The sequence below is a fragment of the Spermophilus citellus genome (genome assembly GCF_964194105.1).
Source record: "Spermophilus citellus genome assembly, chromosome: 14".
NCBI classification, from domain to species: Eukaryota; Metazoa; Chordata; class Mammalia; order Rodentia; family Sciuridae; genus Spermophilus; species Spermophilus citellus.
This window is the reverse complement of record NC_138194.1, coordinates 92,329,167-92,351,887: the sequence shown is the minus strand read 5'-3', so window position 1 is coordinate 92,351,887 and position 22,721 is coordinate 92,329,167. Positions and strand designations below refer to the sequence as shown.

At 51.0% G+C, this 22,721-nt stretch overlaps 1 long non-coding RNA gene across 1 annotated transcript in view; it reads right to left on the bottom strand.

Moving 5' to 3' along the window:
- Nucleotides 1-22,721, bottom strand: part of LOC308633278 — a 399,929-nt gene that overhangs the window by 334,565 nt on the left and 42,643 nt on the right. The window contains exon 3 of the long non-coding RNA XR_014018743.1: nt 4,594-4,906. This is a non-coding gene — a long non-coding RNA (uncharacterized lncRNA). The remainder of the gene's footprint in view (nt 1-4,593; nt 4,907-22,721) is intronic.

Sequence of the window (22,721 nt, the reverse complement as noted above, 5' to 3'; positions counted from 1 at the left end):
CCCTTCCTTTAGACCAAGGACAACCTACAGCTTACGGAGGCCACACCCACTGATTTACATATTACCTAGATTCCGAAAGCCAAAGACATTTACTCCCCAGCCCCAGAGGAATTGTTTGCCAATCCTTAATTTAGACATAAATATCACCTACTCAGCACATGCCAACTAGCAAGTTCAGAGATAAAAACTTAACATATGTTTAAATTTTAGTGCCTCAATCATCCTCACTATTTTTTGTTTCTCTGTGCCTGTTTTGATCTTCTAATTATTGCACTTTAGCTTTTTACTTAAAAATAGCTAATATTTCTTCAGTGCGTATTATATGTCAGACACTGAATCGAGTCCTTGAACGTATACCCTTCTCTAACTCTCACAATAAACTCATGGCAGAGGTAAAATTATCCTCTATGTATTAAGGAGAAATGAGTGAAAGAAAAGTAATGACAATCTCATCCACTGAGTGCATAGGGGTGATATTTACTGCCATAATTCAACCTCAGAGAACGTGACAGAGGTTGATGGGGAAATATCGGTGCTTGATCATTATGTAGACTAGGCAGGGCCAAGATCAGTAGCTGCAGCCAACAGAATTATGGGATTATAAAGCACTAGTGCTCTGGGATTCTTGTGGTCCTTAATTTAGCTTTAGACCAACGAGTACAGTCACTTCTCACAAATCTTCCAGAATCACAATGAACTAAAGTCTCAGCTGAGGGCTGGGGATGTGGCTCAAGCGGTAGCGCGCTCGCCTGGCATGCGTGCGGCCTGGGTTCGATCCTCAGCACCACATACAAACAAAAAGATGTTGTGACCGCCGATAACTAAAAAAAAATAAATATTAAAAATTCTCTCTCTCTCTCTCTCTCTCTCTCTCTCTCTTAAAAAAAAAAATAAAAATAAAAAAATAAAGTCTCAGCTGACCTGAGGAGGATATAGAGTTACCCATGTCACAGACTCACAGACCCTGCCCCCATGACATGGCAGGGGTCACTTGGCCAACAGAGCAAAATCTAATCAAGGACCTGGGCTTCAAATTGAGTCCTCTTCAGAAAGGTGAAGGCCACTTTTGTTACGTAGCATTTTTACAAAGATGAAGATATTCTTTCTTAAATATCTTTATCCTAAGCAGTAATATCTGCAAAATCAAAGGCATTTGTGGGATTTTTTCCTGAACTTACCAAAATAACATAAAACAATTATTTTGTTTAACAGAAGCTTGCCTGTCCACTAAAAGCACCCTCACTCCTCATCAGCGCACCAAGAAACTCTGGCCAAGCAGGGGCAGAAGGCTGACGTGTCCATGTGCACGCACAGCTTCTGAGCTCTCTGGGAACAACCATGACAGCTTTGGATGTCTCTGAACCTGGGTTTCTTCAAATGTAAGCAGAAGGGTCTCATCCACCTCACCAGATTAGGAGGTCAAGCAGGCTCCTTCCAGGTATTCAAACAGCAGCTCTGAAGCAGCCCTAAGCTGGTCACTGAAACCCAGAAGAGTGGACGCTGTGGGAAAACAGGAGGGCACTGAGCCATGTCTGACAACAGCAACTGAGGGTCCACATGGGCAGGAGGGCAGCCCCAAGGACTAGAGCATGGGCTGTCAATCACCACGGGGACCCATTGAGGAAAAGCACAGTCTGAGACATCCTGGCTCAGCAAGACAGACATCCTGTCAAGCAGCTCAGATGGGACCGGCCAACAAGCTTGTGGGCTCCGAGCAGAGATGCGAACTGCGCAACCGTGAATGGAGAACCGCGGGAGCCGCTTTGGGCACAGGCAGCATCAACACCAGACCCAGCAGCCATGGGAGCAGCAGCTGCAGGACCTGCCATCTAACTGGTGAGTCCTGCGGCCACTAAACGTGGTGCTGTCCTGATGGCCATGTCTGGTTTCCCCGTGTCACAGCTGTCACCCAACGTAAGTGTGACAAAGCCCCTTTGACAACCCCAAGGGTCCCAGCTTAGAAGAGAAACTATTCAGTTCCCTTCCAATGAGGGTACTACGGCTCAGAGAAGAGAGGTCATCTCTCCAAGGTCACAGTCACAGGGTGGGATGGGAGGCCCTCCAACAAGCAATAAGAGGTTGTGCCTCTCAGGCCCAGGTCCCATGGCTTTGTAGTCAGACAGAACTGTGTTCAAATGCTTCCTGTTGTCCCTGGGGACACTCTCGGGCCTTGACTCTGTGTGCCCAGTGACTCCAGCAGTAAACAGACCATAAAGACAACACCCACCCAGCAGCTCTGTTTTGAGGTCTGCATGGAACCATGTTTGCCTTGACCCCTGCACAGATCCTGGCTTAACAAATGGTGACTTGCTGCCAGACTCACGTCCACAGGGAGCAGCCTCCTCACAGACACTGGGGGAGTCTTGTCTGTAACCGTTGTGTGTCTTCTGGTCCCTGAGCCCACACTCACCCTACCATGGGGAGCAGGCGATAACCCAGACCACCACGGTGGTGTTGTTCCAGGAAGTAACTGATAAAAGGAGAAAAACAGAGCCATGGGCCATGTGATAAGCAAGGCACAGCAACCACAGGGCCGCCATGGAAGGGTTGGGGAGAGAAGGCCCGGGAAGGCAGAAAGCAGGAGAGGGTCCATGATGCACCTCCACTCCCACGCTCACCTTCCTGGCAGAGATCCCCCCATCCAGGAGAGCTCTGCTCACCACTGCTGACCCAGCGGAATCTCCCAGCCCTGAAAGTCTCCCCAGATCCTCAGCAGCCCCCTCCCTGGCCAGCCACAGCAGCACAACACCCATGACCCTAGGTGGTAAGCCCTGGTGTCCCCAAGGGCACCTCCTACATCCTGACTCTGATATCTCCTGGGGACCAGCACTAGTCCATGCCTCCTGAGGGACAAGAAAGACCCCCAGTTCTAAGGACCCAGCAAGCATTCCACAGCAGGAGGTGCTGGCTCCACACACTCTTCTGGAGAAGGCCTAGCCCTTCAGCTGGAGTGGCCGAGTTTGGATAAAACACCGGGAGTTCATGGTTTCCTGCTCTGCCTTCTCCCGAGAAAATACCCTTGAGCAAGGAACCGAACAGCCTCAGGGTTCCCGACCACAAGGCAGGCTCCCAGTCAGCTCGCCTGGTTGGACTGTCGGGCTAAACTATGCAGATGCTCCACAGGAGGACGTCCTTCCCTCAGTCCTTCTCGGGGAAAGCTGAAAGCAAACCGCAGCAGGGCCGCCATCTCGCCAAGCCAACGATGCTGATGCAAGCAGTCTCCTAGGTCCCAGATGGAGCCAGAGCCCGGTTCCTTGCCTCAGAGAGCACTAGCTGTATGTATCGAATCCAGTCACTTGCACAGATGTTGTGCATCTGGGAGCCGTGGGTGGGAGCAGCGTGTGAGAGCCAGAGGACTCCACCACACGAGGAGGTGAGGACAGCAGGTCGGGGAAGGTCCACTGGCAGGACGCAACCAGGAAGCCTACCACTACCAGGCCCCAAGCCCTACTCAGTCAAATCCCTGGTGGCCCCAGGTGACCTGAGTGCTTATGGGAACTGCCACTGTCCTTCAGGAAGCCCAGCACTAAGGCCAACACATATTGGAGCTACCAACTTCCTAAGCCACCAACAGACCTGAGAGGCTAATCCTGCCTGTTAGCTGCAGAAGCACAGTAGGCCTATGCTGGCCAGTGCAGCTGTCCACTCCCTCCAGCTGGCATGAGGCTCTCTTCCCTTGCCTACCAATGACCTGCCACTTGACCTACTCACGGGTTCCAGGGACTATGACCTGTCATCAGCTGTCCATGCCAACCGGTAGTGTCCAGTTCAAAGTCTAACACTGCCTACCTGGCTCTGCTCAGAGTGACCTTCAAGGACCAAGTGACACCCACCATCCCCAAGCCCCAGCACTGTCCAGACCCTGTGCAGAGGATCCAACATGTCCCTGACACCAGTGTCTGTTTTGTGATCCTCAACACTGACCCTGTCAAGCAGGATGATCTTTCGCCCCTACCGAAGAGAACAGGGAAAAGAACCCAGCAGCCACTTGCCCCGAATTACACAGGATGCACATGTTGGAGGCTGACACTCAGGACAGGCGCCTGCTGACATCCGACTCTCTCAGCATCAGCCACGTGGACTTACGTTGTTTCCAGGTGTCTGCGTGGAGCTAGACAACCATCCCCCAGGCACATCTTCCCCACTGAACCTCAGGTGTCCTAATTCACTAACCATCATGTCTTCCTTCATCCTTTCTACAGAATTTAGGACAGTGTGACAGGCGTGTGACAATGTTTTAAAGACACAGACATGCTCCAGAGACCCTGGCCTTCAAGGCACATACACCCCGGAAGACTTCGATACAAGAACCAGGAAGATCAGTGAAGGGTGACAGGCAGGACAGCACACGTCAGCACAAGGCACAGGGGCAGCTCCCAGGAAGGACCTTTCAATTTGCATCTGTCTGTCCCAGGCTCCCAGCACCATGCCAGACTCATAGATGATGAGCTCATGAAATACCAGCTCCTTCTGAGGACCAGGCACGTCAGAGCTCAGACAGCCACCACTAGCTAGGACAGCCGCGCCTAAAGCCCCAAGCGCACTGGACAGAATATGCAAGAGATGCTTCACAGGGAGGAAATGGAGACTTACGTTTCAGAGGGAGCCAGAGGGAGCTGGCAGCTGAGGTCCTCTGTGCATCCCCTGAAGGCATCCAGGCTGGAAGAAACCACGGAGCCCTCCGCCAGGGTCTTCCTTAAAATCCCTTGTACCATCCTAAAATGTGCCAGGTGTGTGTAATTCCAGGGCAAGCTTCCACCAGTGGTCTCCTTATTCCCCAGGAGATTTGGACATCACTGTAAATCCATCAGGCTCAGGAAAGATCTAGAATGAGGCTCCTTGCAACTGGCAGCACAGCTGTGTTGAGCAGCATGTTTTTAACCTCCTTCTGGTCCGAAGATCAGGCCTGGGACAGGAGGAAGGAACAACAATCTTGTCACACTCACCGATCCAGAACGGCAGTAGGCCACCCCTCCCTCCTCATGATTGACCCTGACATTCTCAGAGAGGAACTCACAAAAAACAACTTCCCATAACTCTGGCACCCAAGCCCAGGGAGGTCAAGAGTACCTGGGGCTGGTGGTTGAGTGTTGCTTCCCAAAATGCACCCAGGACCCCCTCCAATAGGGGCCTTCCAACTGCTGGGGGGTCCTCAGAATTGCCCTGGGAGGAGGGTGGAGCTGAGGTGCATCTATTTTGCACAAAAGCAGAGAGAGTTAGGTGTCTGGCTTAGAGCCACAGCAAAGCCAGGCCTGGCACCAGGCCTGGGCTCCCTGCAGGGCTGCAAGGTCCCAGCAGTGAGCTGAGAGGCTGAGGGTCAGCTGGTGGGAAGTAGTTGTTTTGTTTCTCTTGAAAGACAACCACAAAACCCTGGCGTGGCTCCAGACCTTGTCCTGCGCTGTGAGCTTCTTCAGGGCAGGGCCTGAGGCCTGTTCCTTTCTTGCTCATTCACTCAGCAATCCTGCAGCCCCTGTGAGGTTCCAAGTACTGTTCCAGCTCTAGGTGAGGCCTTGGTATCTTTACACCAGCATCCTCAAACTACCCCACAGACAGAAAAAGGGGGTCCACAATGCCCAGACCTAAGGCTCAGCATTCCCCAGCCACCAACGAAGCACTCACTGCCCCTCACAGAGCATCTATTAGCCACCGTGCAAGAAGAGCTGGTCCCCACATCCTGTAAGATCCCCTCAACTCCTGACCCAGGTTCCCAGATGAATTTTGGAGCACCAGGACTACTTCACACTGGTAAGAGGGGCCTGACTCTGGAGCCAGACTGCCTCCCAGGTCTGAGCTCTGATCCACGGATCCAAGGTGTCTTGAGGACTGCCACCCCCGAGAGGCTACAACCCAAACTCACTTCCAGGCATTTCACATGTAGCGAATCCTCATTTCATCTTAGAACAACAGCAGCTATGCGCTATAGACCCTTATTTTTCAGTTTTTGAGATGAGAAATTTGAAGCCCAGAAGTTGAGCAGCTTCCCCAAGGTCACACAGGTTAGAAGCCAGGCGTCTGGTCAAAGGCCCATGAATCTGACCAGACTCCACCTCAATCAACAGCCACCACGGCCACCAAAACAGATCTTCATAAACTTAGCAGTTTAGAACAGCCCAGCTGTGTTCTCTCTCAGTTCCGGAGGTCAGCATGGGTCTCAACTGAGCAAAAACCCAGGCAGAACAGGGCGCTGTTCCTTTCTGGGGCTCTGAGCAGATCTGCTCCCTCGCTTTTTCTAGTTCCCAGAGGTTGCAGGTATGTCTGGGCTCACAGCTTCTGTCTCATCTGCAAATCCAGCCCTGGCCCCTCTCTGCCCCTGCTCTGCTGTCAGGCTCTTTTCCTGCCTCCCTCTTCCACATTTCAGGACCCATGTGACTATGCTGGGCTCACTCAGATGATCCAAGATAACCCCTCTATCGCAAGGTCCCCAGCCTTGATGGCATCTGCAAAGTCCTTTTTGCCATGTAACGTAATGTACTTACAGATTCAAGAGATTAGGGCATCTGGGGGGCCGTTTCTCTGCCTCCCGCAGCACCTGCACCAGAAGGGCATTCATCCCGTTTTTAAGCATCCTTGGAAGATGAAAAGCTGCCCATTCTCCAAATGGAAATCAAGCCAGCTACCTCCAGATCCACCTGACCTGACCCCCACCACCACACACACTTGCTCATCAATAAAGCAAGCACCAAGGAAACAGTAAGGTAGGTTCTCTTCCACACATCCACCACCCCTCACAACACCTGGGTACCCTGATATCCTCACCTGTGCAGGTGAAAACAGCACCTACCACACAGGGTTACACCAGGGTTGTGGGTCTCCTCAGGGTCAGCAGTGGCCACCAATTAACGAGGACATTCTAGGAGATGCCCAGGACTCGGAGCTCAGCACGCATTATTTTATTCATGTCAACTGCCACGGTGTGTGGAGGCCCGTGTGTTCACCCACGGTACAGACCACTCCCAAGCCTCAGGCTTTAAGAGGCAGAGTCGGGTTCTGCATCCTAGTTGGCTCTGACTCCTAAGTGTGTTTTCTCCATTCTGAGCTATACCCTCTCTTATTAAATGAGGCACCGTTTCTAGAAAGTTCTGCCTTTGGCAGTGGTCAAGTAACTCCTGTGGATGATAACTATAAACTCTGTACAATATTTTTTGCAAAAAAAAAAAAAAAAGAAAACCAGGAGGATGGGGCTGGGGATGTGGCTCAAGCGGTGGCGCGCTCGCCTCGCGGGCGTGCGGCCCGGGTTCAATCCTCAGCACCACATGCCAACAAAGATGTTGTGTCCGCCGAGAACTAAAAAAAAAAAAATAAGTATTAAAAAAAAAATTCTCTCTCTCTCTCTCACTCTCTCACTCTCTCTCCTCTCTCACTCTCTCTTAACAAAAAAAAGAAAAAAAGAAAAAAAAGAAAACCAGGAGGAGAGAGAGAGAGAGAGACAGAGTAAAGAGATAGGCAGAGATCAGAGACAGAAAGGGGAAGAGAAGTGAGGGAGGGAGGAGAGATGGGAGGGCAGGAACACAAAGAAACCTCACGAAAGGCACCAGAATGACCAAATGCAGCAGGAGGCCCACTATATGGATCAGCACTCCCTTGATGTCCTCCTTTTGGTCATTTTTAGCCTGAGGTCAGGCCCAGGTCAGTACATACTGGGGGCTAAAACTTAGTTTTGCTGAATTTAAGAATCAGGACAGAGAGAGAGATCAAGATAACACAACAGCTGAAAATGAGAGGTGAAATCCTAGAAAAGAAAAATCCAGAAAAGGATAGCCCCAATTCTTTAAGAGTGTATAAATGTCCCCAGTACCACTGAGTGACCCCTGAGCCCAAAGAACTGAACAGAGATTTTCATTATTGCCCATGTAAGAGGCACAGTTTGAAGCCACTAAGTTTACTGCTCACAGAAACAAAAACGCAGTGCTCTTCAGGGGAACAGAGTGGAACTCAACCCTACAGCCTCTCATCCAAGAGCTCAGTACAACAAATGACCAAAGAAGAAATCTGACCCATTCAGGAAAAACAGATGATTGTGGCCACATCCTCAAGGTGCCCAGTTGCTGGAGTTAGCAACTATTATAACTATGCTGAAGAACTAAAGGAAAATATATTCTTAGTGAATGAAATGACAGGAAGTCTCAACAGGAAAACAAAAAAAAAAAAAAATGGAAACTGGGGGGAAAAAAAAAACTCAAAATCAATTCCCTAAATTCATTTAACAGCAGATTAGGGGGTGAGGAGCTAATGAATTTGCAAAGAGATGAACAGAAATTGTTCAATCTAGAAAATAGAGGAAACATTATGAAAAAACTGGAGAGGGCCTCGGGGGCCTGTTGCACAATATCAGAAGGCCTCACTGACGGGTAATTTTAGTCCAAAAGAAAAGATGAAAGAGAAGGAGCAGGATTGATAGCTGAAGGAAAAAATGGCAGGCACCATCTCAATAAAAGACATAGATTTACAGATGCAAGAATCTCCGTGAATCCCACACAAGAAACATAGACAGACCCCGTGAAGGTGCCGGGGACAAGCTGCAGGAAACCAGTGACTGAAAAGTCTTGAGAAGAGACGGAGAAAGAGCTGAGAGTCACACCTGCACCCAACACGCACTCTGCAGGGGACATCCTCAATCCACCTGGCGGCATGAGAGCCCACTATATGACCCAGGGAAAAATGGATATAAAAGGAAGCTCAGGTGTCTAAGTATCAACGCCTACAAAAGAAGAGAAAGTGAAGCACAGCAGTAAAATATCATGGTTTGAAGTTAGACTGCCAAATGCACTGGCTAAATTACTTAAGGAACACTTTTTTCTTTTTCTTTCTCTCTCCCCCCCACCACTCCACTACTTGAGTTTGAACCCAGGGCCTCACACATGCTAGGCAAGCACTCTGACACCGAGTTTCATCCCCAGCCCTTCCCCAGCCCTTTTTTTATTGTTATTATTATTTTTAGTTTGACGCAGGGTCATGTTATTTTGCTGAGGAACTTGCAATCCTCCTCCTTCAGCCTCCCAAGTATCTGGGATTTCGGGCATGCACCACTGTGCCTGGCTCTGGGAAAATATCTTTAACCTTAGATTTTTCTTCTCTGTAAATAGCCATAAAAACATGCACCTAGGGTCCTCGTGTGAGGCTGTCCTATGGTCTGAATGTCTGTGTCCATCCAGAATTCATACATTGAAATCCCATCTCCCAAGGTAGGTATTGGGAGGTCTTTCAGAGGTGATTAGGTCAAGGGGGTGGAGGCCTTAGGATGGACTAAGTCTTCATCCAGGAGGGACCCAAGGGGCCTCCTTGCCCCTTCTACCATGTGAAGACAAGCGAGAAGGTACCACCTATGAACCAGGAAACAGGTCCTAACCAGACACCAAATCTGCCTGAACCTTGATCTCAGACTTCCCAGTCTCCGGCACCATGAGAAATACATTTCTGTTGTTTAAAGCTTCCAGTCACAGGTATTTTGTGATGGCAGTCCAAATGGACTAAGACAGGTTGACCTCAAATAATCAGCACCAAGTATTTAACAGATTGCTGAGCACACATGAAGAGCTCAATTCTAAGCTGGGCACAATGGTGCACATCTGTAATCCCAACAGCTCAGAAGGATGAGGCAGGAGGATCGTGAGTTCAAAGCCAGCCTCAGCAATGGCAAGGTGCTAAGCAATTCAATGAGACCCTGTCTCTAAATAAAATACAAAATAGGGCTGGGGATGTGGTTGAGTGCCCCTGAGTTCAATCCCCAGTACACAACCGCTCCCCCCAAAAAGCGCTCAATTCTGGCTATCATCCATGCATCAAATGGAAAAAGCCACCCCCAAGTCCAAGGCAGTCCCCCAGAACCATCATAGTGGCTCCTCTTCCACTTCGCAGTCCCTACAAGCTCCACTGAGAACCAGCAGCACAGCAAAGCAGTCAGGAGAGGCCAGGAGTCCTGTGAAGGTCAGGACTGGAGGCCAATCAGCTGGGAGGGGCCCCGTCCAGGAGGAAGGAGAGCTGTGATATATGGTGCCGGCCTTGGCTACGGCAGGGGAGGTAACGGGGGACACTGTTAAATATTTACTGAGGCCCCCAGGCAAGTCTGAAGCCAGGTTTATTTTGTTGGGGTCGGGTCCATTAAAGCTCTGTCACCTGAGGAAGAGTTATTACATGGTCTGTTGGGTATTACTGCAGCCAAGTGGTGGTCCCTGGCCAAGGGCAGGGGCGGTGCAGAGGCTCACGTGAGCAGCCTCAGCACACACTCTCCACCTGCAGGAATGTGCCCTCCCAGGCCTGGTTCACCTGGATCGGGAGACCCTCGGAACCACCGCTGTTCTCACAGGGAGCATTTCCTCCTCTCTTCTGCTCACCGGCTACGGGGTTCCTTTCCAGTCACTTATTCTTTCTAGAAGGGTCTGGCTAAAGCAGGAAGGACAGATGAGGCCATCTGGAGCGGGAAGTCATACATGCTGGTGAACAGACACTCTGAGGAAGGACAACACACTGGGACCCCCAAACATGAAATGTCTGCGTCCCTGTGACCCAACGCCCCCAGTCCTCGGGACAGACACACAAACATGTGCATGTGACACCCAAAAGACAAGACGGAGGTGCTCAGAGTGCCATTCCCAACCGCCACACAGGAGGGACTCTTTCTGTGGACAGAAGATGGTACCACCTAACGAGCCACAGAATGACTGGCCAGCCAGGTGCGGTGGCTCAGTCTGTAATCCCAGCATCTTGGGAGGCTGAAGCCAGGAGGCTGGCGAGTTCAAAGCCAGCCGCAGCCCTCAGCAATTTAGTGAGGTCCTAAGCAACTCAGAGAGACCCTGTCTCTAAATAAAATTTTTTTGGGTGGGGACAAGGCACCAGGAGTTGTACCCAGGGAAGCTTACCCACAGAGCCACATCCCCAGCCCCTTTTATATTTTATTTATAGACAGGGTCTTGCTGAGTTTCTTAGGGTCTCACTAAATTGCTGGGGCTGGCTTTGAACTCACGATCCTCCTGCCTCAGCCTCCCAAGCTGCTGGGATTACAAGCATGCACCACTTTGTGCCTGGCCAGTATGATATTTTTTAAAAAAGGGCTGAGATGTAGCTCAGTGGTTGAGAGCCCCCCTGGGTTCAATCCCTGATATAAAAAGAAAAAAAAAAAAAAAGAAAAGACCAGCCAGTGCACTTAACCTATGGATGCATGTCACAAATGTCATTTTGGGTGAAAGAAGGCAGACACCAAGGAGTGTGTGAGGGTGTTATTTATATCAGGTATATACAACTATCTGTGTATATACTATCTGGCGTTAGGTGTCAGAACAAGGTCATCCTGAATGTCTGCAAGACTCAGGAGAGGCTTCTGAAATGCTGGGTCACGTGTTCATCCAAGCGCTGGCTTCCCGTGCAAGTTCAGGAGGTGGACATTTATCAAGCTATCTGTGACATATGACTTGGCCACCTTGGTGTGTGCACTTTACTTCTATAAAAAGGTAGTTCACAATTTTTTTTTTAAGTTCCTCCTATGAAAGGGTGTTTGTGGAAGTAGAAAGGCATTGAGAAATGCCCTCCAGCTGGGAAATCTGCAGCGTCCAGGGTTCCCTGCTGCACGGGCTTCTCACACCTCACTGTCCCCAGCTGCCCCTGCCCGGAGGACCAGAGGGGAAGACGCTGGCTGCTGACAAGAGAATTTCCCCACAAGAAAACGTGGCCCCCAGATCCATTCTCCAGCCTAAGCCTCTCTTCTCCGCCTCCCAGACTGTCAGACCCAAATTTGTCACTTCCTTCTTGACCTTCCCCACCTGACCCCTTGGAGTGGCCATCTGGAAGAAAAATGAAAAACAGACGGCTTCTCTTTCCTACCCGATGCCAACAGAATTTCTTTGTCCGTCGACTCCCCCTAAATACAGGGGAGATGGATGGATGCTTTGGGGACTAAACACTGCAAGTCTCCAGGGTTGGCACAGGCCAGCAAATGGTGTGTGGGCAAGGTGCGGCCTGCAGAAAGGCAGGGGACACAGCGCCGGCACCAAGGTTGGGAGGGGAACACGGCTTGCGGTGGGAGACACAGGCCAGGTCAGTGTGTGTGTGTGTGTGTGTGTGTGTGTGTGTGTGTGTGTTGCTCTTTCCCTCTCTTGCACAAACATCTGTCTTGATGCTTTTAATTTCCAGCCTGGGTCTGCAGATGTTGATAGTAACACCTCCAAGATGCAACCGCAGGGCGCCCATGGCAAAGCAGTTCTGGGAGGTAAGCAATGGAGTCTCTCTCTCTCTCTCTCTCTCTCTCTCTCTCTCTCTCTCGTCAATGAAGTGAGAATTCTTTGTAACTGGCACCACAAAGGTGTTTCCTCCACCCTCCCCAAGTAGGGCAGAGGCCATGGTCACTTTAGTTGTTGGTACCCTGAACGCGGGCACTCACCTACCTGGGAAGATAAATGAAGGAACTTTCCGTGTTCCCAGAGAAAGCAGCAGCTGTTCCCTGATGCCAGTCCCCACCTTAGCTGCTTTCCATTCTCCTCCTAACATGTGCTCAGATGCTGACCAGCTCCGGAGTCCCCAGCCCTTCCAGCCCTGGCTCCCCTCACTCCCACCTGTTCAGGGCTGGGGATGAGGCCAGGCTTGGGCACCAATAAACCAAGGTGTGAATCTCCAGGCTGGGTCAAGCTCTGTGGCCTCAGGCACATCTTTTATTCTCCTTGAAAACATTCAATAAAAAAGAAGAAGGCTAGAGGTATATCTCAGTTGCAAGAGTGCTTGCCTAGCATGCACAAGGCCCTGGGTTCAATCACAGCACAAGAAGAAGAAGAAGGAGAAGGAAGTGGAGGAGGAGGAGGAGGAGGAGGAGGAGGAGGAGGAGGAGGAGGAGGAGGAGGAGAAAGAGGAGGAGAAAGAGGAGGAGAAGGAGGAAGAGAAGGAGAAGAGGAGAAAGAGGAGGAGGAGGAGGAGGAGGAGAAAAACACTGTGTCATCTGGGGTTATCTGTGCAAGAGAGAATAGGTGGACAAAGTGTCCCCGCCCCAGGGTGGCTCACAATTAGCAGTGCCAATGTCACCCTCAGCAGCTCAGTCCCCTGAGACATGGGAGCCAAACCCACCCACTCCCTCATATGACTAAAGGCGTGAGGTCCCCACACTGCACCCCACACTGAGGGTGGCCAGCCTTCTACTGCCAGCACCTTCCCCTGCCTTACGTAAGGGAATCTGTTTACAACTGCAAAGTCCACGGCTCTGAGCTGTTCTTTGAAAGCCCTGGCATCCAGTCTGCCAACTCCCAGGAGCCTGGGCACCTCCTGCACAGTGCTCAGGCTCAACAAGTGCCCAGCAGGTGATGCCTGGGTGGTGAGCCTTGGATCACAGCTGCATGTTGAGAAGTGGTGATGTCCACGCCTGATGGACATCCTGCTCTTTCCCCCCATCGTCCCCTCATATCATCCAGTCTGGCTCCCTGATGGGGGCTGGGAAGAGTGTCAACAAGAAAACCATGGTCCTGACCACCGTGGGACTTGCAGGCTGTTCTGAGACACCCAGAAAGCAAACACGAAGACAATGCATGCCTCCAAAAAAGGATAAGTGGTGACATCCAGCTGCCAAGGCAGGTGGGAGGGAGCTGAAGAGAGGAAGAGAAGAGAGGCCCCAGCACATCAGCACGCACTGAAGCTTGGCGACAGTCAAGCTCAATTTCCTCGGTGAAGAGCTAAAGCAAGGTGCAGAAAAGCAGTGACGTGCTTACTGTCACCAGGTGAGACCTGCAGATGTGCAGGAAGAAGCAAACTGAGACAGGTGGGTCGGCACACAATGCCTAAGGGAGGAGTGGCTCCTTAACCTGGCAGGGGCCGGAGCACTGTCAGCCAGAGGTGGTGTGACCCGAAGCCCAGCAGAGGAGGCAGTGACCACATCTCCAGAGTGCTCAGCCCAAGAGCAGTGTGGGTGTGCTGATTCCGGGAACCACCCCTGGGGCTGCAAGGTGGAACCTCAAGGACCTTTGAGAATGCTGGGGCACAGCCAGCCAGGGGACCAAGTCACCAGGTAGTAAGAGACAGCGGGGTAGGAACCAGGCACTCTGCCTCTGGAAACTGTGGACTTCGCCACTCGTCAGCCTTGCCTTAGACGGATTATGTGGTGGGAAGGACTGGTCGTAAAAGATAGGCTAAGAAGCTTCTGGAAGAAAGAGATGAGGGGGCAGGAGCTCAGCTGCTGGAAAAGCAGGAACAGAGGCAACAGAGGTATTGGCCACGTCAATGCCAGAACTGACCTGAGTGGCCCAACAGGCCACCAACAGGTAAGGAGTCCTGCTCTTTCCCCCATCGTCCCCTCATATCATCCAGACTGGCTCCTCCTCAGAGTGCACAGTGTGTCCAGCTGTGGCCTGGACCACGACATAATTCCCAGCGGGCTTGGGGACTGGAATCTCCAAGAAGCTGACCCTTGACCACTCCCCCCCACCTCAGCCCCCACAGCACACACGTGCATCCTTCTCAGAGACACCTGTGGGCAGCATCCAGATAGGACCCGGGCTCTCCTCTCAAGCTCACCCACAGACCCAGCAGGACTGAGGCCCCTGAGAGGACCAGGAGAGAAGGGAAGGGACAGAGAAGAAAGGGCTAAAGAAGGGATGTCACCTCAGATAAGAACAGCACTTCAGGGGCCGACACACCAGGGCCAGACTGTCAGCCCAGAGGCTCACAAAGGCTCTGGCTCCACAGCCATGCTGCAGAATGGATCTGAGTGAAGGGGAAGAACAGAGGTAAGCTCCATAAAGCCCTTGCACACAGTAGGCCTCCATAAAGGAAGGGGTCCATCCAGTCAGTGGGCTTTCACTATCCTTTAGCGTTAACTTTGAAGGTGATGAGGATACTGAAATGGCTGAGAAAAGCTGGGAATACTTTTCTTCCACAAATCAAACCTTCAAAGCTTTTTAAGTTTTGTTTGCCTTCGTTCATGACACCCCTCAGGGAAAGGTCAGCAAAGGCCAACTCCCCATGCACAAAGGGACAAGGTGTCAAGACACTGAACCATCAGGCCATGGCTTAGGGAGACGGTGCCTCACAGCAGGATCTACCCTGGAAGATCCAAAACACAGTCTAAGGTACACACATTGTTCCAGAAAGCAATCTTAGTGGAGACCCAAGCGCTCACACTGGTCTCTCTACCTGCCAAGAATGTAAAATCTCATTGAAAAAAATAGGCCCAAATAGGACACAGCGGCATGTGCCTAAAATCCCAGCTACTTAGCAGAAGGCTGAGGCAGAAGGGTCACAAATTGGAGGCCAGCCTCAGCAACTTAGCAAGACCCTGTCTCAAAATAAAACTTAAAAGAAGAAAAAAGAAACAGGCTTATGAGAAATAGCCACACTGGCTTCAAAGAAGCTCTGTACCCGTTTGGAGCTGTTTCCTTGGAAGGCCACATGGTCAGAGAGACAGGTAAGTGGGAAAGAGGTGAAAGACTTTTCAGGTAGGGGTGAGGGCAAAGGGAGGGACTAGTGCCCAAAATAAGGGGGACAGAAGGAAACGGCCTTCCTGAAACACCAGTCTCAGAAGAGGTCCCTTAAATTCCCCCTTTAATCCTGGGAAGGCTCACAATTTCACAGACAGGTCTCAGATCCCCAAATTATAGAACTGGCAGCATGGGAGGATGGGCCCCTTGCCCCTGAACCTGAAGCAGAACCACTGACCACCAGTCCCCTCCCCCAGCCTCTCTAGAATGCAGGGCTCTTCCTGAGTACCCTGCTCAGGGGCTGGGAGCTGGCCTCCTCAGCAGGACAGCGGCGCCTTGCTGAATCTGAGCTCCATACATTCCACAGTCACCACCTTTGTCCCCCCTCTTCTTTAAAACCTGGATTAGCTGGCTTCCGGAGAGGTCACAATGCGGACTTTGGAGGGCACGACTGTCGCGGAAACAGGCCCTTTTACCTGAAGTCACATAGGCACATTTCACAAAGTAAACTTTAGCAAGACTCCCAATGGCCTGGGGCAGGAGGAAGGCTGGCACAAACCCCCAGATGACAGGCAGCTGCTTTGCTGGCACCCGTCCCTCCACGAGGCAGGGAGCCCAGTGCTCCCTCTCCCCCTCCTGCCCTCAGTGGCCCATGTCAACATTGGTGAGACAGGGAAGAGAGCCCCCAACACTAACCTGATCTGGGGGAAGGGAAGACAGGGGGGAAATCAAAAATTTTTTTTTTAATTTTTAGCTGGGCATAGTGGTGCATGCCTGTAATACCAGTGGCTCAGGCGGCTGAGGCAGGAGGATCACAAGTTCGAGTCCAGCCTCAGCAATTGAGTGAGGCCCTAAGCAACTTAGCGAGACTCTGTCTCAAACTAAAAAAAAAAAAAGAAAAGAAAAAATTAAAAAGAGCTGAGGGTAAAGTGCCCCTGGGTTCAATCCCCAGTACCAAAAAACTAAAATAGGCAGGAGAAATTCAAATCCACTGTATTAAACTCACTGCCAGAAAAGCACTCCAGAAAACAGGCCCCACCGCGGGGAACTGGAGCTCCCCAGAGCTCCGTGGGAATGGGTGGCACTGCAGCATTCATGGCAAGCCAAGTGTGACAGCGTGTGTGCATGCTGCTCACACACCCCACAGGGGTGTGTGCAAATCACTCGTTACTTCCCAGGGACCTTTGGATGGAAGGGTCAGCACTTCATAAACAGCTTCTCCCAGTCTCATCCTGGGGCCAGAGGGACTCAAACCTGAGCGTCCCCAAGAAACCCTGTGGCCTTGCTGCAAAGCTGACCTCTGAGGGCCAGCGCAGCAGTCGACCTGGGTGTCTGCTCTGCAGGCCCTCCCCCACCCTGAGGGGGGGCCACACAGCTCAGGGGCAAAGCCCTGGGAGGGTTAACTGCTCAGGGAGCAGATCTCTCTGTACACAGACCTGAGGGTGAGCCCCGTCTTGCTCAAAGGGCACCAGGGGCCACAGCTGTCCCACTGAGCACCATTCCGTCCGGGGCCAGGGCTGCCTCCTGACATTAGGGCCTCCCTTGGTCCCCACCCACCTTTGGAAGCAGCAGGGATGCCTGTTGGTCCCGAAGGATAAGAACATGCCATAAACTGTGGAAATGCAGAGTGGCTTAAAGGAGAGGAAGGAAATGGGGAAAAGAAACGGCAAAGAAATGACTGAGCGCATGCTACTTGCTAATTTGGCCAAGTCTCAGTCCTCGGTCCTTGAGGATGACCACTGCACAGGTGCGGACACGGAGGCCAGCTTGGGAAGGTGTCTCATGGATACAGCACTGCTTCTGTAATCAGAAGTCAAAAGTGTGGGGCAAAGAGAAGGAGGGAGGGACAGGATTCCCATGCCTCCCCCCGGCTGGGCCCCCGGAGCAGGCGGCCTCACAGATCCGAGCTGGTGAAGGAGGGACGAAGACTTCCACTGTCCTGGGTGGGGTGGTGAGAGAGGGAGCTCGAACCCAGCACGGAGCGTTCTCTCCACCCTCCACAGACGGCTGAGCACAGTGACGAGATGCTTCTCAGGACCTCCTTCCTCCACGGTGAGCACTCAGGCCCCAGAGCATACTCAGAGGGGGCGACACCCCTCCTCCTCCAGCAGGCACGACCCGCAGCACATGCCAAGGTGGGAAAGGCCCCGGCCACAGCTCCCTCCATTTTGAAGCTGGGGGGCAGCCTGTGGTCAGCCACCACGCCTTAGATGCCCCATCTCCCAGATGTGCAGCCCCTTGTGCTCAGTGAATGTTAACAGCTGGCGTCCATCCACTGGACACAGCTGCAAACCCACCATGTGGTCGCCTTTGTGCGGGGCCAGGAGGATGGAGACCGTGTCTAGTGAAAAGATGGCAAAATATCCCAGAGGAAAGGCGGACTGAGCTCCGTCAGTGATCCGGGAGGGAGTGAAGCAGAGAGGTGCAGAAGATTCCACAGGCACAGCCCCCCCGCCCCCATGGGGCCCGGCTTAGGACCCTTAGGAGCAGATCTGCATCCACCTCCACTACTGTGTATACCAGGAAGGCTGCTCGCCATTTCTCCATTTCACCCTCTCCTGAGAAATCTCCAATTACCCTGGTTTATTCATCATCCCACTTTCCAGGGTTTTAGTGACCCCTGGTCAACCACAATCTAAAAAATTGAAATTTCGTAAACTTCAAACAACTTTTTTATACTATGCTGTTAAGATTGTTCTATTTCATTATTAGTTATTTCTGTTAATCTCTTATTGTACTTAATAAATTAAACCTCATCAGAGGTTTAATAAAGGTTTAATAAAGCCAGAATTTCAGGAATCAGCTGAGGGGCTTGGATGGCATCCCCTGCAGATAAGGGCTGCTAGGAGGATGGTCCACCTAAGTGAGCAATGGGTGCCTCCCACACAGATCATGCTCAGCAGACTTTAGCTCTATTACCACCAGCCCAAGCCCCTCCAGGGGAACATGAATGCTAACCACTGGGATTTCTCATGCCTGAAGGAGAAAGCTATTCCCTGCACTCACGGAGGCTTCTTTCCATTCATGTTCCAAATAAGAGAAGGATGACAAATGCATTGTTTTACTCCGAGATGCCAGCCCAGTGTGTGCTGAACGGTGAGCCCCGTGAAGTAGGCCAGGCCTGTGTCGCAGGAACCCTTGCTCACAGACAATCTGAGCCTGCCCAGGCTTTCTCTGAAACCCTCCAGAGGACATGGCCCTCCTGCTGGAGGCAGGACCAGGGCCTGGGACACACCTCAGGCACCCCAGGCCTGATGTGTGCTGCTCAGTGTCCTCCCCTAACTCAGGCAGGACTCAAGGTCAGAGAAGAAGTGGGGAGTCAGGGCCAGGCTTCCCCAGCCTCCTCTGCTCTCCTGCATCTAGATTCCTAGAAGATTGAAAGCAAAGGGTAAGAGTGAGGACAAAGAATGTGTATTGAGTCCACAAAGGACATAGTTTCATCAAATCTCTGGTAACTCTGTGACATCCTGGATGGTGGCAGGATCCCAACCTTGTCCCAGAAACCTGAAAAAACAGCTGTGGTCAGGCTAAGTTTCCAAGCCAGTCTTCTGACCCCTTCTCTTAAAATTCCTTGCCAACAGATAGGGATGGCATATGGAAAGGTCACCTTTATCTTTCTACATTTCTGTAGGGTTTCAAGTTATTTTTAATGAGCATATATTTTTAATATCATCAGAAAAGAAACTACACACACTTTGGATATTGTTTCTCAATCAGTACCTGGTGCTAAAATTTGCAGATATTCTCTGGGGCAGCACATGTTGTCAGTTCCTGTTGTAAGTAAAAAAGCACCAAAGAGGTGCATTCTCACCATTCCCCTTCACAACAGAGGTCCCACCCCATGCTGAGGGCAGCCACACTGCACCTGCTCCTGACAAATTCTTCCTGAGGACAGATTAGCATGAGGTCCCTGGGCACCAGGAGTCCAGCCCCCAGCACCCAAAATTGCAAACACAGCTTCAGCCAGCTGCATCCAGGTGCCTGACCTCACCTGAATATACCTGGCTCTGCCCCCCCCCACCTGAACTTAGGAGCCAGGAAGGGAAGAGACAAGCATGTAGCAAGGGAGGGAGTATAGTTCCTCCGTTCCCCTGACCCTCCACCTCTCCACCTCCGCCCTTTGAGAGTGGCCACAGAACCAAAAGGATCTCTCTGAGACCAGATTTCCTAACCTGTGACACAGGATTGCTGTTCAGCTATATTCAGCTCCCCCACAATTCTCCCACCCAAGGGCCTGGACCAGCAAATAAGACCCGGAACAAGAGTGGCAAGACGGCAGTGTATGTACTATTTCATCATCAAGGTTTTCATATTGCTATGATTTAAATGTGTCCCCAAAAGTTCACATGCTGAAAACTCAATCTCCAAGTACACACGTCAATGCCACTTGGTCGTGGGACCTCTGGGAAATAATCAGAATTAGATGAGGCCATGAAGGTGTAACGGCCACCACGAAGCAATCTGGCTAGGTCAAGCCACCTGCCCAAGATCCCTGGCCAAGGAGGAGGAGGAGGAGGAGGAGGAGGAGGAGGAGGAGGAGGAGGAGGAGGAACTTCCCCTCTTGGGAGGGTGTTTGTCTTTCGGTGCGGCAGGGAATGCAAACTGAAATGCCCAGTTCCACAGCACATTTCAACCCTCCCTCACTCAGAAATATTTACTGAGTGCCCATGCGAAAAGGGCAGGCGCCCCCTACTCCCTCACCTACCCCCTCCCACCTCCACCCCTGCAAAAGGAGTTTCCTCCTGCACTGACTGCTTAGTTCCTAGGGCCATCATAACTAACTGCTACAAGGTGGGCGCCTTACAACAGCCGAAGAGTATTCCCCCCAACTCTGGAGCCCAGAAGTCCAAATTCAAAGTGTCTTCTCTAAGGAAGAGCCTCCCCTGCCTCTCCCCAGCCTCCAGTGGCTCCTCAGTCCTTGGAGTTTCTTGGATTGTCACTACATCATGCCCAGCTCTGTCCCCATAGTCACCTGGCCTTTTCCCTGGGTATCTGTATGACACCAGTCATTGGGCTGAGGACCCACCCTAATCCAGCAGGACTTCATCTTAAGTAAGTACATCTGCACAAGCCCTGTGTCCAAGCCATGCCATCTTCTGAGGTTCCACAGACACGAACTGGGAGGAATTCAACCCGGTCCAACTGTCTGTTCATCCCAGAGTGGCAGGTCATGAAGTCACAGGTAATGGTAAAACCAGCCAGGTCCTTAAGCTCTCAGGAAAACCACAAGGAAAGAGCCCAATGGAAAATGGTGGTGTTGTCTAGCATCTTATTTGTCCATCTGTTTTATCAGCCAAATACTACAGAGCTTAATATTGAATAATGAGATGTAAGTAATTAATACCCAAGCTGGGGATGCAGCTTTGTGGTAGAGTACTTGGTAATATGCACAAGGCCTGGGTTTAATCCCCAGTACCATAAATAATGATACCTGATAGCATTATTATCATTTTGTCATTGAATAATAAGAAATAAGAATGCTGAGTCATGATTTCCTTATGACTGCTTAATGCATGATAATATAAAGCTGGGTGTCAGGGCGCATCCCCGTAATCCCAACAGTTTGAGAGGCTGAGGCAGGAAGATTGGAAGTTTGAAGTCACTCTGCAAGTTAGTGAGATCCTGTCTCAATAATAATAATAATACATCCCTGAGTTCAATCCCCAGTACCAAGAAAAAAAAGGAATATGCAATTATAATTAAAGTTTCTTAAACATTCAAAAGTAAAGATAAATATGCTCAGAGAAGAAATAGGATACGAAATCAGATATTCAGGACCATTAAAAATGCATTACTCATTCAGATGATAAGGCATTGATAAAATAAACTATCATACGGTTTTAAGATATATGATATAGCTGTCCATATAGCTACATAACTACACATCAGATACTGTAAATACGCAGAGCTTTAGTGTCTGGGTGCTAGAGCAAACTTTGTCTTCTCTTCTGGGAGGACAGCCTGCCAGAGACCCTAAAGCTGGGCAGCATGGGCTTTACCAGGAAGCTGCTGTATGACCTCTGGAAAAGCATCCTGACCTCTGTGTCTCAGTACCAGCAGGTGTACTGGGCCGCTTGGAATTAATGAGTTAATATTTGCAAAGGGTTTAGAACAGTTGCCTTGTTGATATTAGTGCTATATAATTCTTTATTAAACAAAATGTATTACTTTAGAATGAGAAAAAAAAATCATTTTAAAAGCCAAGGAAAAAAATGGGGGAACAGAACAGAGGGGATCAGAGAGGCATAAACATAATGCCTCCAGAGATCCAGCACAGGGTGATTTTGTTAGGGGGTAAGGGGGTGGGTGACCATAAAGGGTGACATGTCAGAGGACCTTAGCTTCCAGGTCTCTTTCTCTCCAACTCACCAAGTCACTGCAGCAGCCTCCAACATATCTGCATAAAAAATGAGTCTGCACAGCCTCAAGGACAGTCCCAGAGGCCCATTTTTCTTGTGGGGCCAGGGCTAAGCCAGAGGGCATTACCATCCCAATAGCCCAGCTTTGTGGGAGAGGAAGGGAGAGGGCATGGAAATGCAGGAAGGAAGTGCAGGATCAGCAGAGCATCCTGGGAGGGGAGGGGGCAGGACTGCAGAGCATCCTCCCTCATTGTCATTCCAGCCAGGTGTCACATGCTGGCAGACCCCAGGCTACCACGGAGGAATGTGCATATCACATCACAGGCAAGGCCACCCACAAAATTCCTGAATTCCTGGCACCTCCCTCCTCTTCCTGGGGAGGAATTTCCAAGTAGTGGAGTGGGTGAGTCCAGTTTGCACAAATAAAAAAAAAAAAAAAAGGTTGGCAGGCAGACTGGCTACCCGAGACCCCAGGGCTACTGAAGCCAGGACCCTCGCTGGCTGCTTCCTAGGCCAGGCGTCCCTCTCCTTCCTCTTTCTGCACAACTTGACCTTGGCCAAGGACAAAAACAAGCCCAGGCAGCGACCAGGCCAGTCAGTCCTAGCACTGTAGGTGAACAAGACTGAGGAAGGCTGCAGGCAGCTGTGAGCAGGATCAAGAAGGGTGTTGATCCTCAGTCACCATCAGGTGAGCAGCCCACACACCCAGGGCCAGGGGATGAAAATGGGTGAGCTGACTGGCTTGGGTTGAAAGAGATGTTTAACGTCACCCTACTCCAAGGCCACACATATGCACACTGTATTTGCACAGTCACTATGTGCCTCCTATTTTAAAATGGCCCAGGGCGCTGGGATGGTGCAGTCAGCAGCACAGAGCGTAGTGCCTGTGTAGCCTGAGTGGCCAGTGTCATCTGTACCCACACAGGGGTGTGCAGGAACGACCTTCAGGGGCTCTCCAGGAAGGTTGCATTCACTAGCA